Below are 7,401 nucleotides of genomic sequence, written 5' to 3' on the forward strand. Positions count from 1 at the left end.
ATATTAGCACCCTTCACAAGTTTTCCCCTATATTTGTTTCATAACTTTGAAACTCATTATTCCTTATTGTAAGTTATTATCATATAATCACTTATTTATATAGTACTTTAAACATTAGAAATTCGAAGTTGTAATAATATGTTGATTTCATGAGAAATTCAAATTCTTATGGTGGGCTTCTAGAGCTATTTTTGAGTACGAAGACTTATGCTCGACTACTGAAAACTTTCGCCCAAGCCAAAAAACAAAAATTTACTTTTCTATTTAGACCTTCAAATAACTATAACAATATGTATTATGTTTACTCTACCTTCTAAGGATTAAGTGCTTGAGAACTATATCAAGAGACAGTTGTTCGAACCTACCAAGACCTACATACTTCAAACTAAAAATCATAACAAATAACTGTAGCTTGAATGTGGGATAGTAGAGTTCTATCCAAACATTTTGATTTGTTTTGACTACCATTTAACAACAAATAATAGTAAAAGAAAAGTTTCATGGATGTTAAAACAACACTCTTATAGGATATAGTTTGTACTCGTTTAATACAAAAAAATTATTTATATATTTTTATTTATTTATATATTTTTGTTTGATTTGTTTATGCAAATATAGATAATCTCTTATTTTGATTGTTATAAGTGGCGAATTTAGGAAAGAAGCAGGCTCATGCTTGATAGGTAAATTATTTCTTATTCATTTGGTTTCTATTTTTGATTTTAGTTATTGAGTGGACTTCATTTCCTATGTGGCATCAAAATCCTATTCTCTCTTTCCAAAATTCAAAAAAAAAACATAGAAACAAATTAATAACAAACAACTAACCTAATTAAATATCTAAAACAAAAAACAGTAACAAATAAATCAAAAGTATAAATAAAGAGTAGTTCTACTCAGACTCCCTCTATACTCCCTTGGGACTCCATTTCCTACGTGACATCAAATCCTATTCTCCCTTTCCAAATTTCAAAAAGATAACATAGAAACAAATTAATTATAAATAACTTACCTAATTAAATAGCTAATACAAAAAAATAGTAACAAATAAGTCAAAAACCTTACCTATATTTCCACAAACTACAAATCAAACAAATAAATTAAAGAAATAAAATAAAGAAAGAATAAACCTTAACACCAAAAAAGAAAATTGAATTGGGCACCCAGGTGCGAAACAAATCAACATATTTTTTTACATTTATATATACAACCATACATATTAACCATTTGTTCAAGTCAATATATAGAGAACCATTCTAAATTAATATAAACTAAAGCAAAGTGGTAAAAAGTAGAATTTTGTGAGAAGAAAGAGAGAGAGAGGATTGAGAATGAGGAAGAGGTGAATTTTTTGGGGTGTTTAACCTTTTTTTGGGTCTTGGTTTTTTTTTTTTTCTTTCTTTGCTTTTTTGTTTGATTTGTTTGTGGAAATATAATTAAGTTTTTTGTTATTTATTTGTTTCTATTTTTATTTTTTGATTTTTGGAAAGAGAAATATAATTTGGTTGCCACATAAGATATGGAGTCCTTATGGAGTTATTAAAGGAGTCTAAATAGATTTTTTTTTGATAAAGAAAGAATAAACCTTAACACCCAAAACAAAAAGTTGTATTAGGTGCCCAAGTGCAAAACAAATATTCTGATTTCTTGACATTTATATACACCATACATATGAACCATACAACTCATCTTTCTCCAAACATTTGTTCAAGTTAATATATAGAGAACCATATGAATTATTTAATTTCCAAATTAATATAACTAAATAATTAAAAGTGGAGTTTTGTGACAAGAAAGAGAGAGGGAATTGAGAATGAGGAAGGTGAATGTTTCGGGCGCCCAACTTTTTTTGGGGCGTTGGTTTTTATTTTTTTTTTTTTTTGTTTCATTTGTTTATGGAAATATAGGTAAGTTTTTTGTTATTGATTTGTTACTATTTTTGGTTTTAGTTATTTAATTGGATAAGATATTAGTTATTTATTTGTTTTTATTTTTGTTATTTGATGTTTGGAAAGAGAAATATAATTTATGTAATGATACATGATAAGCGCATAAATGTTATATATTTATGCTCAATTCTATATTAGTTAGTTCGTTTAATTTATTCGCTTGATTTAGTTAGTGTGTTTTCGGTGATTTTGCAGGAATTTAAGTTAAGTTGATTAAATGTGGCAAAACTAACGAAAATACATGAGTTCAATGTTTGGTTGGCTGACATTGGTTTTACTGTTCAGTGGAGGTGTCCAGTACCGGTGAATAGACTGTTTGTGTTGGATGGCTTGATTATTGGTTTTGGGCCTTTTAACATTGGGCTAAGAAAAAAAGGACAAAAAGGAATTAAATGGAAATGGGCCCATGGCTTATGGGCTTAAGTACACCCACGTGACCAACAAGAAAGTTTCAAACATTCTTTGTAATGTCCGAACCCAGCACATGCCTTCATTAGTTAAACTAATGGCCACACCACTTCCTGTCCATCCTGGATGCACCGTATAATCCCTTATGACCTCCCATCTCTCACGCGAACAGGAGCAAAGTTTCCCTTGAATTCCAACAGCAGAAAAGTTCGAGACTTAACAAATCAAATATCCGAACCGACAGAGCCGCACCATCTGATCACCCATGGGCTTAAACCCTTATTTCTAATTTCGTTTTTCTTTTGGAGAAAAAACAGTATCCAATTCCTAAGAGACGTGAGCAGGTCGATCTTTGGGTTTGCAATTCGATTCCGAATCGCTCGCATATGTTCCACCGAACTCCAAACTTTCTAATGAGAATCAAACTCTTGGGGTTAGTCGAGTATATAAGAAAGAGTAATTAGAACTTAAAGGGGCGCTCCAGAAGATCCAGAAGACAGAACAGAATATCCAGAAAATCAGATCTTGGGGGAGGAGAAACTCGAGTTAGCACCGGCGGAATTGAAGCTTGGGCAAACCGAATTGGGAGAAGATGACACCACTGCTGGACTACGGTTTTGCGATGATTATCTCTTCTTTTAATTTTGTTTTTCCCTTCAGTGATATTGTTATGTATAGCTGAACTCCAAGTCTAGGGCAGATGAAACCTTAGGCTAATGTTTGTATTTTTTTGGGATTAATTTCGATGATTTCCAGTTAGTTTAAATTGCTATATTCTTCTAGTTTCATGTATTGATAGCTAGCTTATATCTTTCATATAGTATGTCACGCATGCTTTATAGTTCGATAATCGTTGCTATTAGTTAAGCCTGTTTTAACTGTTGACGTCAAATTTAGATATTATTCGTGCCGTAAAAAGACGAGTAATCTTTTGAGTTTGATATGTAGTGCCGAAACTTTAGAAGATACATGTTTAGTTAAGATTATCATGATCATATCATCGAGAAAGTAAGGGTTATCTTTCCTTCGTGCTACTCGTATTAAATCTGGAACATTAAAATTACTCTTAGAAATATAAATAGAAGTCTACGGTGGATTCAATAGTCCTAGAATTCTCTTCCTATTTGATAAAACCCAATTATTTAGTTTATAGTTTTCATAGTTTAAATAGTTTAGTGAGTAGTTAATTTAATTTTCCATAAAAAGAATATTGTCGAATTAGGTTAAGTAATATTTTAGTATTCAATTGTCCCTAAATAGCAATCCCTGTGGGATCGACCCGTTTGCCGCAACTATTTTCAACGATAGCTGTGCGCTTGCGGTTTAACTAGGGTTAGATTAGTCTATTTAATTAGACCGACTAAATTCCTATCAAGTTTTTGGCGTCGCTACCGGGGATTGCAGTGGTACAATTGAGTTTTAAAGTTTTATTTATCGTGATTCGTAGTTTAAATTTAGTCGTAGTTTTATTATTTCTTAGTTCTCGTGTCTAATTTTGATTTTCGTAGGCAGTAAGCAAAGATTTCTTCTTACAAGGTTGATTGTCATGATTTTGTTGTGGACTTTGTGAAGTTGCTTGCTTGTCGTCACCCGGCGTCGCAAGTAGCCCTCAAAGGCTCACGTCGGAGGTACGTCTCTTTCCTTTGTGGGTTGAATTTTGTTTGTTTCGTGTGCTTTGTTTGTTTTATTGTTTCTTGCATTTAGGAAGGTTAAATCACATTGACCAGCCTTATACATCTTGCATTAGGACAGGTTTTAGCCCGCTCACTAGAAAAGCTCTTTTTACACGTGGATCGAGTGACAGTGCTTTTGCACAAGAACTGGGAATCGTGTTATTTGGGTTTAGGAGAAAATATATTAAACAATATTTAAAATTCAATCTGGGTTGAAATATTTGTTTGGTATTGTTTGTGTGAGCATCATTTGCATCATTTATTAGAGTCTTAGGTTTTAGAAGTGGTTTATGATTGAGACTCGATCCTATAATCCAGAGTTAGTACCATTTGATTCAGAAATTGAACGGACACTCCATAGGAAGATTAGAAATCTCGCCGAGTTAGAGATACCCATAACCTTTGTCAGCAATACACCAATTTTTGTTGACATGGCTGACAATAATAATGACGTTGTTGCCCAAGTACCTAGGTCCATTAAGGAATTCATATATCCTACTAGGACGACTCGACCGTCTTGCATCGTTCCCCCGCCGACCAATGCTAATCACTTTGAGTTAAAGCCTCTGCTTGGGCTACTTCCTAAGTTTAGGGGGACTGATGAGGAAGATCCATATCTTCATGTAAGGGAATTTGAAGATATTTGTGGGAATGTTAAACTTTAACAGTTTAGCGATGAGGCTATAAAGTTGAAACTATTCCCATTTTCTTTTAAGGAGAAAGCGAAGAGTTGGTTTCACACTCTTCCATCGAATTCCATAACGGGTTGGGAAAAGTTATGCGTTGTGTTTTTAAAAAACTTTTTCCCTAATCATAAGGCGACTGCTTTTAGAAAAAGTCTATCATCGTTTTGCCAAAATGATGGAGAGTCATTATGGAAGTGTATGGAGAGATTTAAGGACATGCTCTTGCAGTGTCCTAACCATGGCCTAGAGAAAGGTAGGATAGTCCAGATTCTCTATGAGGGTCTTGATTTTAATTCTAAGGTTATGATTGAGACCATGAGTACTAGAGATTTCTGTGATAAGACTATAGATGAAGCATGGACCTTTTTAGAAGAAGTCTCTGAAGAGGTCCAACAATGGGAAACTAGCCGTGAGCCTAAGAAGGTGGCTAGTAGTATTACACAGAATGGTTTGTTCCACGTTGACAAGGAATTTGACACGAATGCTAGGATGGCCGCTTTAATTAGAAGAGTTGAAGTCCTCGAGCTAGAAAAAGAGACAAAGTCTCTAGCTTCGGTTAACAATATCGACGCCCCTGGTTGTGTTTTGTGTGATAGTCTTGATCACGTTATAGATAATTGCCCTGGCATAACTACACAAGTCAATGCTTTTAATTCATACCAAAAACCAGGCAATAATCCTTTTTCTAACACGTATAGTGGCGTAACCACCTCAATTTGTCTTGGTCTAAGGGTATACATCAGGGAGGCCCTGTGGGTAACTCAAACCCAGTACCACAGTATGCACCTCAACCATCTAAAATTTCACCTATAGAAGAAGCCATTGCTCAATTATCACAAAACACCATGAAATTCCAGGAAACAACCCAACAGTTTATGCAAGCCAGTCAAACTGCTACTCAAGATAATGATCAAGCCATTAGGAAGATTGAACTCACCATAGGTCAAATTGCTAATACTTTGAATGAAAGGGACAAGGGTAGGTTTCCTAGTCAACCAGTGGCTAATCCAAAGGGACAAGATTTAAATAGGCTCTAACTTGAGCCAAGAGCACCACCAGGAGCAAGCTAAGTCTATTACCATTCTTAGAAGTGGTAAACATATTGATAATAGGGTTGAGATGCCTAGGGATGTTGAGGTCAGATCTGATCCTATAGAGTGTGAGGGCGAGAAGAGTGATGTAAGTGGTTCGAATAGTCGTGATGCTTCTAAGAAGTGCTTAGAGCCTCATACGTCTTTCGAGTCTAGTCATGTACCATCCTATATACCAAAAGCCCCTTTTCCTAAGAGGTTAGTTCAGGCTAAGAAAGGAAATACTTTTAATGAGATAATAGAGATGTTTAAGCAAGTTCATATTAATATTCCGTTACTTGATGCTATAAAACAAGTTCCTTCTTATGCCAAGTTTCTTAAGGATATGTGTACGCAAAAACGTAAGTTGAACGTGCATAAGAAAGAAAGCTTTTCCTTGAGCAAGTGAGCTCGATTATTCAAAACCGCGACTCCACCTAAGTTTAGAGATCCGGGGATGCCCTACTATATCCCGTGTTATAGGTGATCATATGATTGAGAAGGCATTACTTGATTTGGGGGCTAGTGTTAATTTGTTACCTTATTCAGGTTTATTTTTTACTTGGTCTTGGTAAATTGAAACCTACGCCGATTACACTTCAACTGGCGGATAGGTCTGTCAGGGTTCCACGTGGTATTGTTGAAGATGTTTTGATTCAGGTTGATAAATTTTATTTCCCAGTTGATTTTATTGTTCTAGAAACACAACCTGTTCAAGATCTTAAACACCATATTCCTGTCATCTTAGGTCGTCCATTTTTGGCCACATCCAATGCCATCATTAACTGTCGTAATAGAGTGTTGAAGCTTTATTTTGGTAATATGACTACAGAACTTAATGTGTTTAATGTGAGTCAACAACCTCCTGAACCTGATGATCTTTGGGATATTAATCTTATTGACAGTGTGGTTCACAAGACTTTCTTGGAAAGTTATTCTGATGACCCTCTTGAGTCTTGTTTAACTCACTTTGGTGGTGATTTTGATGTGGATAAGTCTATTTGTGAAGTAAATGCTTTGCTTGATGCCACCCCAATCTTAGATACTAATAAGTGGAAAACCAAGGTAGAACCTCTTTCTCCTTCTGAGTCTAAACCAGTTCTTTCCATAGAGAGTCCTCCTAAGCTTGAGTTGAAACCATTACCTGATACTCTTAAGTATGTCTTTTTGGGGCCTGATGAGACCTTGCCTGTTATTATTGCTTCTAATCTTGATAGTGAACAAGAGAGTAAATTGCTTAGGGTTCTTAGAAACCATAAGACAGCTTTAGGGTGGACTATTGCTGATATTCATGGGATAAGCCCCACTGATTGTATGCATCATATTCATCTAGAGGAGAATGCTAAACCAACCCGTGAATTCCAGAGACGGCTTAATCCTAACATGAGAGAGGTAGTGAGAGCCGAGGTTCTCAAGTTGTTAGATGCGAGTATCATTTATCCCATCTCTAATAGTCAATGGGTGAGTCCGGTTCAGGTTGTCCCTAAGAAGTCTGGTATTATGGTAGTTAAGAATGCGAATGGCGAGTTAGTTCCTACCCGTATGACTACTGGGTGGCGTTTTTGCATTGACTATCGTAAGTTGAATCTAGCCACTAGGAAAGATCACTTTCCTC

At 35.2% G+C, this 7,401-nt stretch overlaps 1 pseudogene; it reads left to right on the forward strand.

Annotated features, from left to right (window-relative positions):
• The first annotated feature begins 4,914 nt into the window (after window positions 1-4,914).
• On the forward strand, window positions 4,915-5,753 carry LOC147480026 (uncharacterized; annotated as a pseudogene).
• Window positions 5,754-7,401: the final 1,648 nt, after the last annotated feature.

Source organism: Coptis chinensis, chromosome 8 (genome assembly GCF_015680905.1).
Source record: "Coptis chinensis isolate HL-2020 chromosome 8, ASM1568090v1, whole genome shotgun sequence".
Classification (NCBI taxonomy): domain Eukaryota; kingdom Viridiplantae; phylum Streptophyta; class Magnoliopsida; order Ranunculales; family Ranunculaceae; genus Coptis; species Coptis chinensis.